Below are 11,670 nucleotides of genomic sequence, written 5' to 3' on the forward strand. Positions count from 1 at the left end.
CTTTCAATTCAGGTCATAAGCCTCCCATAAAACTCTTCATATAGTATTCGTCGTTCTGTGGAAGGCAATTAGTTGCAACCAATAGTCTTAGCTCTCGCTATTGATAGATATAGTCTTTCAAAGTTCATGTCTGTCTTAACAAATTAAATTCTATTATCACATCTTGGTGTCCCTCTTTTTGAAATTCTAATAACACCTCTTCAGAGAATTTGTCCCAATTTGGTAATGGACAATCTATCATATAATCATAGAACCACACATCAGCGTCACCATAAAGAATATAAGACACGTAGCTTACCTTTTCTTCTTCAGGCATGGTGAAATGATCGAAAAATTTATTGACTCTTCTGATCCAGGCCTTAGGGTTTGAACCATGAAATTTGTCCAGATCCATCCGTGGTTGCTTAATTGAAATACCTCCTGAAGTCCGTATCGAATTAGGACATGTAGTTTTATTCCGATTACTAATATGAGTCTTAGTTGTTTCAAAATTTTGTCTGACCGTCTATTTATTTGGCCTTCTGTAAATACCAACTCTCTCATAAGGAGTTGTTCTATGTCCAGATCTCGGCTATAGTGGAGGTGTATTTGTACATCCTCTTTTGTCTTTGGTTGATTTATTATTTGTGTTATAATTCTTGGATTCCGGAAGTCTTATTATAGATTTATACTTCTCAGCGCTATCTTTCTACATAATCTCCAAGTGACGAGCAATTTTAATTTGCTTTTCTTCAATATTCTAACTAGTTTTGAGATTCTCTAGCTGCAGTAACTGGAACTTAACATTCATTTGTGATTCCATCGTCTCGATGCGTTCAGTCAGATTCTGGATCATCTCTTCATTACTTTTGTTACGTGAATTCAGCATTCTCAGCGGAAGTCCAAGGATCGTAAGCTCGAATACCACTTGTCGTGATCACCCTGTCAATCACAATATAAATCCCACAATAATAGTTTCGTAGAATAGAAAAGAGAAGAACATAATGAATAGAAGAAAAAGTGAATAGAAGAATAGATTGATAAAAGAATAGATTGAATAGAAGAATAGATTGAATAGAAATTAGGAATATAGGGTTAGGGTTACCAGGAGTGACGGCTCTAGTAATTATAAAGAGAAAGTCTAGCGATTATAATACCAAAAATACAATACCCTCACCTTGACAATTCTAACCTTATTTATAGATTAATAAATTATAAAATAGCCCCTAAAAGATATAACCACTTCTATTTTAGCCCTAGTCCAACTCAGCAATATTAGTAATAAAAACCTCATTGTTGTGAATATTAGAGTCACAACACATATGTGGACTATGGCAACTCACATGCATACCTTGTGCACACGGTGTTCTTGCTATATATCATTATGTAGGAAATCTTAAAGATTATATCTCGAATTTGTATAAGAGAATAGTGGCCAAGAAGGCGTAGGGAAATGTCATTAAACAATTAACTAGAAATGAATTTTGGAAACCCTATTGTGACTGATTGCCTTTGATTTTACCTTCTAATGTTCAAAAGTGAAGGGGTAGAAAAAATTAAGAAATATATTTTTGTAGTTTTTGTTTATAAATAAATAAATATTTTGAATTATTGAAAGACATAATGATGATCATATATTTTATTAAGACAATTTTAGTTTGTATATCACATGAATATATATATATATATATATATTAATATATATATTTTGTTTTTTTTTTTTTATTAAAAAAGTAAATAAATGTATAGTTTTATAAATTAGGAATGTTTAAAAATGAAAGAAATGGTAAGTTGAAATTACCCACGCCCGGTTAGATTCATACTTCACCATGTCTGCCACTATATATATTTTATAGTTGTTATTAATCATATATTATGCCATATGTATTCATTTTATACACATAATATATATATATTATAGTTGTTATTATTTATATATTATATATGATTATATGTATATAATAACGGTTTATTATCTCATACATACACAAATTTATATATATCTATATATATTGATTATTTATTTATTTATTTATTTATATTTTAGTGAAAATAATAAAATAAAAAAAATTGAATATAAAGCACAACCGAAGCTTGAAACGGCTTTGACAATGATAAATCTACGATGAGACCAACTTGGTGAGATATTTTAGTCATAGGTCATCTCCAACTTAATCCCAAAAAATTATACTTAAATAGAGTGAGTAAAGCAAAAAGAAGACCAAACCAAATAGATATTAGTAAACAATTATCAAATTTTTTTACTTGACAAATAATAGTCATAGATAAATCAAATAAATAGCAAGTTTTCTATTTATTAATGAATTGCTTATAATTATAGATCTAGGTTTTGAATCATCGAAAAATGTAATGGAAATGAAGATAATTAGTACCTAACTTCATAATTCATTGTATCACTAGTGAAACAATTTAAAATAGATCTGAAAGAAACATGACTGATCACACTTTATCATTGTCTGTGAGTGTGTCGTCCAAAAAATTGAAGAGACCACTCATATGTTATTCCTTGTCCACGTGCTCAAGGACGAATCTAGCCTAAAGCTGAGGTGGTCTTAAGCCCACCCCTGAAAAAAAAAAATCTTTAATCTTAAATTTATTTAAATTAAAAAATATATATTATATATATATTATAAAATAAATTAAAAAATATAACATTTCCATGTATATTAACAATATATACATCCTTTCATATATCTTAAATCTTTCTAGTATATCATATCTTAGATTTTCATTCTACTAATTCTACATTCTCTAATTATTTTATTAAAATTATCATATTTATTTTTCTAATTCCAGAATAGGTAAAATATCTTTCTCTTTAATGGTATTATTTTAATTCGCATCATAATGTTCATGTTCTTAATTGGTATAATCGTTAATTTAATTATGTATATGATATTTATAACTGATTGATAATATAGAATTTTGATAATCTATCATGTTAGAATTACTTAATTTTTTCATCTACTTTTTTTTTTTGTATGTTTTTTGAACCTTATATTCAATTGTTTGATAAAATACTTAATCTTTAAGAAGATAAATTATCCAACTAGTAAAGTCTCTCCACATACACCTACTGTCTCTATAATCCAAAATTCATCTCTTAGTAAATTTTTATACCAAAACAAATCATCGACTCATTCAATAGCGATGATATTTACAAACTTGCAACCAAATTTTACCTTAAAGATTTTAAAATCAACACATTATTAACTTTGAAATATGAATTGGTACATTATAAATTTGATGATGCCGAATTTAAAGGTTTCTACACTTGTTGACTTGTGTCAACAATTAACCGAGAGTGGGTGATTAAAAATTTATGTTATGTTAACTAAATTGATTCATATTGATTTAATATTGTATGTTTTTACCACTACTACTAAGCGAGCATTTTTAACAATGTAGGAGGTGAAGACGGAACATCACAATAAAAATAAATGATAATTTTCTTACCAAACTTATTTAAATATTATAATATTTTTAATATATATATATATACATATACAATTTATTACATTAAATTTTAGCCAACCCCAACTTTAATTCTTGGGTCCGTCTATGCCCGTGTTTCATGTCTAGAGCCACAAGTAAATGGGAGACGTATGGCTATCGATAGAGTAGAGAAAGCACCTCATCCAAATCACTTCTCTTCTTTTTTATTCCCTTTTTATCCACATATATAGTCTAAAAAAATCCATATCTGGATTGGGAGAATCAAACATTATCCAAAAGGAAAGCACGCATTACTCTTAGTTGAAGTCCTGGGCTCCATTTGGACATGTGATCTCTTTTTTCTACAAAATGAAAAAACACAAATCATGATAAACTATAAAATTAATATTTATTTTAAGTTTATTTGGTTTATACTATTTTTATTTTATAAGTCCAAATTTTAATTATAAATAGGGGTAAAAATAGGGTGTCTACAATATTATAAAAAAGTGAACTGAAAATATAAAAAAAATAATGATTAAATAAAAAATATATTATCTTTTATAACACGCACAAGAGACAAATAATGATAGTGTCTTGACCATGATAGAAATTATATCAAGAATGAAATTTATAAAAATAACACATCACAACTTAACACAATATTTAAATATATCAGTTTTTTTTATTAAATTTATATTTGTAAAAATAAAATATTATTTTTCCTATATATATATTAAATTTATCATATTAAGATTAATAAATAAATTATAAAAAAATATATTATGAATAGATTGTAATCAAACTTACACACCACAATATATATATATATATATATATATTAAATAAAATTTATGTTATTATATATATTAATCTTATTATAATAATTCTTTAAATTTTAATTATATAAATAAATTTCATTTTATTATAAAATAAAGTCAAATAATATTTTTTTTCCATATTAAGAAAACCATAATTATGTGTCCAATAAAACTTGTGTGTTCTTACTTAAAATAATGGATAATTGTTTTCTACATTTTTTTAATTTAATAAATTATAACTTAATAATGAATGGAGAATTCATGACATTGTATAATGAATTGTTAAATTAAAATATTTTAATATTGTTTTATAATTGATTAACAAAATAAAAATGACAAGTAACATTATGTGATGATTTAATTTAAAAAACATTAATAATTTATTTGATTTATTCTTAATTAATGATATTAAACATAATAATAAAAAATATAAATTTAATAAAAAAATTTGTTTTAATTAATATTAGTGACTGATTAAAGTTGTAAATAGTTGTTTGAGAATTAATTTATTTACATTTTTTTATTATCTTTGATAGCTATTTTTTACAATAAATTTTATAAGATTGTAAAAAAAAAATTTAAACTTATTTTTCTAAAATCTTAAGAAAATTTATTTTAGTTTGGGTTAAGATAATTTACATTTATTGTAATTTTAAACATTGAAATGATAATTTAATTTCATTATAAGTAAGGAAATTTAATGATACATATACATAAACATATTACAAATAATAAAAATGATTTAGATAATAATGAAAGTCATAGTCATAAGAGGAAGAGAGGTTGTCGATATGTTTAATAACCCCGACACTAGAAGAGAAAGAGATGAGGCATACATGTTTACTAACCTTGAGATCTTAAATCAAAATTAAACACAAAATCATTTATAATCCAAAACATATAATATAATTAAAATATTCTCTAAATTTTAAACATTCAAAACAATACTCAATTACCATTAGTGTTCAAACTTTGATTTGAGTCATATGGGATTCGAACTATAAAAGTTTTGGTCATTTGGTCTTTTTACTAAAGAACGTTAGATCCGTCTATTTTAATTGACGTATAATTAAAATGTTTTAATTTAATTTATACATGTCAATAATATCATTATTTTTCAACTGGTTCTTTCCTCTCTCCAAGACATATTCTTCTTAAGTTCATTTTTTCTTTATTCATCTGTTTCTTTAATCCATCTCCAAAAAATTTTTTATCACACCATTATTTATTCATGTATTTAGATTTTGGTTCGATTTAGGTTTAGATTGGTTTGATTTATGTTCAAATTCTTTGTTTGTTAATGTTGTTTAATTTGATTTATGTTTAGATTAAGATATGATGGATTTAGGGTTTAAATTAGGGATATTCTATTTATTCCTTTTTAGATTGATTTGAAATATACAATGGTTTCATCATCTAGAAATTCACAAGTAACCTTGACACTTTATTTTGTTCTATATTTTATATATATAGTCATTTTTGGTGAAATTATATTCTTTGTTTGAGTATATATGAAACTCTACTAAATTTTATTTGATGAAAAATACTTGATAATGAATATTATAGTAAATTATTTTACATATCTTATGGACATAATAAATTTTATTTTACCTAGTTTTTAATCTTAGAAGAAAAACACAATTACAAAGAATATTACAATAAGTTGTTTCATATTTTTGTATATCATTTATATTTCCTGTCTGTAATATCACTGAATAATGGATATTACTGTAAGTTATCTTTTTACATCATTAGAATAATTTAAGACATGTATATCATTGTATATTATTAATGAGCATAGAAGAATCATGTCTTAATTATTGCATGAAATTGATTAGTCTTATTTTATTGTCTGAATTGTTCATCAAGATAATCTACTGCATCATATTTCTTGTAATCACAATTCAAATAGGAGAGTGTTTGGGCATTTGAATAGAATAACACAAGAAAAAGTTTTCAAATATCCAATAAATATTTCCATTTTTTTGGAAAAGTAAATTCCCCAATGTTTTCAAAATTTTCCAACTTCGTACCTTTACGGCTAGGATTGTTGTAAATTGTTTTCCTTTAAGTGTTTAAATTAAAACTTTTACTTATGTGTGATAATGAATATTTACTCCACATAAAACTAACTTTGATAATTAATATTTTTTTATAAGTATGATTATGCACATTTTGATTAAAATGTTTGAAAAACTTACATAGTGAAATACGACATATTAGAAAAAATGAAGAAATTTTTAAGTGAAAGTTCTAAAGGCCGTTATTATAAATATACAATCTTTACTCCGGAGAAACTCTCTCAAATTCCAGATCATTAATATGTTCTTTAAATTCATTTGCATTAACACTTGTAACTTTGGTTAGTTTAATAATATATTTTTATTAATGTTTTGTAGATTTTTTGAGTTGTAAACTATGGTAAAAAAAATATATCATACACATTAAAGATCTTGATTTATTTTTTCTTATGGAATTTAGTGTAATTTGTGGGCACTCTCAGATATAGGGATAAAGAAAATTTGAGTTTTGGTATCGTCCACCATATCAACAATTAATGGCTTTTAACAATGATTAACATTTGTTACATTTATTAAAGTTATTTGAGACGTATCTTGAGGTTGATATTTATCTTAATGTAAAAGATGATTATATACTTCAATACTATGTAATTCAATCATGTCTTCTTCCTATACCTCTAAAAGTTATAGTGATGCATGTTAAAAATGTGGAAGTTGAAAAATAAGAAGAAAAATATTTTGAAGAAGATATTAAATTTGTGACAAATATCGAAGATGAACAAATTCAATGAAATCTTAAGGATCAATGTGACATTGAAAGTGAATTTCTAGTTGAAGATGAGGATGAAAAGATGACCCTACTTATGAACAGGAAGTTGAAGTTGAGTCAAATTTTACTAGTGATATAGATGATAAAAAATATGAAGATGAAGTTTCTAAATATTTTGATGAAAGTGAACCAGGAGTTATTTATGGAGTGATAGTGAAAAAGTGGTTATGAGGGGGTTGATGATGATATAATATCTCATCAAGTAAAGTGATTACAGTCTTATTATTTAAAATTCAACCCTTCTGTTCAGGGTGTCGGGACGTTCATTGTAGGCATGGTGTTTGAATAAAAAAAAATAATAAAAGATGATATCACAAATTATTCATGTAATTGTAGTAAAATAAGACTCTTATAGAATGAGGGTGAAATGAAACAAAAAAGATGTTCTTGATATTTTTTTGCAAACAAAGACAACATAGAAAAGAAAAAAATTTGAATAGTAAATAATCATCATCACGAGCACCATTGCTATTCTGATAACAAGAACATGTTGGTCTCAACAAAGTATGTTAAGATGAAATTTCGCAATAGAATTTTAACTCAAAGAGACATTTCCAAAAAAACTCTTTAACAACATTGTAGGGAGGATTTAAATTGTAATGTAAGTTTTTCTTTTATGAATAAACCCAAAAGAATAATTTTGGCCGAAATTGAATGTGACATTGAGAAAGAGTTTAGTGAGTTATAAAACGATTTGGAAAAATTACAATCAAGGAATAATGAAACTTTTATTCTTAAAATGATCAAAGATGAAATCACAGGTAAAACAAAATTTCATAGAATGTATGTGTGTTTTGAGGAATGTAAGAGTGGTGGGATAAATATTTGTAGACCAATAATTAGGATTGATGGATACTTTTTGATGACTGCATTTAAAGGGGAATTGTTTTCTTTTTTTTCAAGATGCAAATGATCACATATTGACGATTGCATGGGTTGTGGTGGAAGGAGAGAGTCGAACAAGTTAAGAATGGTTTTCCAAACTTTTAATTGAGGATATACATTTAGAAGAAGGAAATAACATTAACATCATTTCAGACATGCAAAATGTAAGTTTTTAAATTACAATTTGATTTCAATGTGTAATTTGATTTGTAAATTTAATTACATTGTTTTTAAGGATAGTTGTTGGATTATTTGATTTTATTTTATTAGGGATTAATAAGGGTAGTTTCTGAATTATTACCAAATGCAGATCATGCATTTTTTGCCGCCATTGGTATACAAATTGGGATAAAGGAGAAAATATGGGTGAAGACTTGAAATCTTTGTTTTAGAGGTGTGCTCAATCCACCTATCCTGAACAATTTGATGCTAGTTTAAGAGTACTCGAACATACCAAACAAGGAGTCAGTACATCGGCGATCCGAATTACTGATGAGAAGATGGTCAAAGGAATACCTCAAAGAGAATCCAAAGTGTGACATGGTAGACAACAACATTTGTTAAACATTTAATTCATGGATATTACCAAGTAGATAAATGTCTATCATTAACATGTTGGAACACATCTGAATGATGATAATGAGAAAGGTTTGTGTCTTAAAAAAAAGGATATAAATTGGATTGGAGACATTTCTCCTATAGCAATGTAGAAACTCGAACTTAAAAAAGTAATGTATCATAGGTGCACATTGGACTTTCACGGAGAATTCGGATATGTGATAATTAAGGGAATACGTTGACATGTCATAGATATTAGAGAAAGAAGTTGCACATATAGAATATGGAAACTCACATGTATACCTTGTGCACACGATGTTTGTGCTATATACCATTATGGTGGAAATCTAGAAAATTTTATCTCAAATTGGTATAATAGAATAACGTTCAAGAATGTGTATGAAGAGAATTTTTGAAACCTCAGGGTGATATTGTCTTTGATTTTACCACCTAATGTTCAAAAGAGAAAGGGTAGAAAAAATTAAGAAATATATTTTCGTTTTTTTTGTTTTTATATAAATAAATATTTTAAATTTTTGAAAGACACAATGATCCTAAATTTTATTAGGACTATTTTAATAGTATATCATATATATATAGAAAAAATATATATTGTTTTATTTATTTTTATTAATTTAGTAAATACAATTATAAATATATAAATTAAGAACATTTAAAAAAAAATGAAAGAAGAAGTTTATATTACCACTACAACAAAAAAAACTTTCGGCGACGCTTAAAAAGACTTCTGCCAAACCTTAAAAGCGTCGCCAAATAGATCACCGACCCTTATTCTTATGTCGCTAAAAGCAACGTGGGCATAAGTTTTAGCAACGCTTATTTAAGTATCGGTAACATTCATTTAAGCGTTGCCAAAACTCTATTTTATTTTTAAATTTCTTTTTAATTTCTTTTGACAATTTTATCTGAAATTTTAATTTTTTATTTATTTTAAAATTAAATAACTAAACAATATTATGTTATAAAATCATATATATTACAAGTTTGTATTGATGTTATAATGTTTAAAAAAAATAATTAGACTAAAAGACAAATTTGTATACTTAAAGACAAAACAATTAAGTAATATATATACGCCGATCGAATAGAACTGGCTGGTAAACGAGATTATCATCTTTGTTGTCTTCTGAACTCGACAACTATTCCATTTTCAAGTGCATCATTATTTGCTCTACCTGTAAACTAGAAACTAAATCAATAATAGAACGTATAGCTTGCATCTAAATTTTATTATAATGAGTATAATTTTTTTGTAATGAATTAGGTATGTCGATTGAAATGATCATCATATAGCGAGCTTGATAATTAGGTAGGGATGGTTTATTATCTTTGAAAAGAAGATGAATGAAACAACTTCTGGTTTCATGTTTGAAACTTGTAATCTCAACAGCCAGTTCTAAAATTAACAGAGCATACATGTATAGTTGCAGTCTAGACTTCTAGCTTCGGGTGGTGGAATAGGTGATCGATCAATTCGGTTTTGAATACTTAAAATATAAATCAATTCAATAGTATTGACACAGGAAGTCAAGTAAAGTACCTATCTTATTATGATTAAACATCCAAATCCAAGTCCAAGTCCAATTTAATCTAAAGTGATGATTGAAATCAGGTATGCAAATTGGCATGAAGAAAGAATGTAATTGAGCTTGTAAGTACACAAGTATTCATAGAATCAAATCATGGTGTGGAAATATCCATCATTAACCAATATATATATATATATATATATATATATATATATTATAATCAATTATCATCATTATTTGGTTTATTCTCATCATCATCTCATGATCATTGATTCAACAATAAGATCCTGTGGATGACCACTAACGTTAGTAAATAATTAGCAAATCTGGAGTAGTATAAAGACTATAAAACTTTAAATTAGACAATCAAAATTGAAATGACAAGTACACAGATTTGAAACGTAGATAGTTTTCGAATTAAGTTATTTTTAAACTTAAAATAAATAAATAAAAAACTGAAATGGTAGGGCAAACGGGTCATAAATTTACAAGTAGCTTCATTGACTATCCTGATGCGGGATATAGCACCAATAACAACCCAAAGCCCCTGTAAGGATCAAGGCTATACATAATTGTGTTTAACCAATAGTACATATTTGTAACATAGCAATGCTAAATGTTGTTAGGTAAACTCAGAAATAAAGATTATAGTGAAATGTTTTAAATAAACATGTTATCTCCAACAAAGGCAAAGGGGATAACAATCCACAGGGGAATAATTCAAGACAGTTCTCAAGTAATAAACATTGTTAGATAAAATTGGACCGGTTCACAGAACTTAACATAAATAAACCTTTTATGCAGGAACAAGGAACCGGACCGGTCAAACAAAAGAACCGACTAAGAAGAATAGCCGGTCAAGCTACTAAACCGACCAAGAACACTTGAAACATGACCGCACAAAGAAAGGATCGGCCAAAGCCTAAAACCGGAAACATTAGACAGCCGATCAGCCACAAGGCAGAAGAATAACCGGAAGCCATCCGGTTAAAGTCAAATGACCGACCAGCACAAGAAGCTACTTCAGGAACAAGAAACCAGATCGGTCAAACAAAAGAACCGACTAAGAAGACTAGCCGGTCAAGCTACCAAACCGATCAAGAGTATTCGGAACGTGACCGCACAAAGAAAGGATCGGCCAAAGCTTAAAACCAGAATCATCAAACAGCCGATCATCCATAAGAGAGAAATAACCGGAAGAAGTCCGGTTACATCACTCGTACCGGAAGCCATCCGGTTAAGTCGAATGACCGACCAGTACAAAAAGACAATTCGGGTATCTGTTGACAATGATACCAAAGGAACAGACTGAATACTTCCATATCCATGCAAGTCTGAGGAAAGACTGTAGGCTGCAGAAGACAGTACTACCGGATCCTTCCACTTCGGGATAAGACAGAAAGGAAATCTTCCAAGTACAGACAACTGTCCAACAGACAGTGCCTACATCAAGTAAAAGACAAACCCGGCAGGCTTGTTTTACACACCGGAAGAACAGACTGCAAAGTCTGCAGAGTTGACCGCCAAGTCTGAAAAGATGACCGCCAGGTCTGAAAGGATGACCGCCAGGT

The sequence above is a fragment of the Impatiens glandulifera genome, chromosome 7 (genome assembly GCF_907164915.1).
Source record: "Impatiens glandulifera chromosome 7, dImpGla2.1, whole genome shotgun sequence".
Taxonomy (NCBI): domain Eukaryota; kingdom Viridiplantae; phylum Streptophyta; class Magnoliopsida; order Ericales; family Balsaminaceae; genus Impatiens; species Impatiens glandulifera.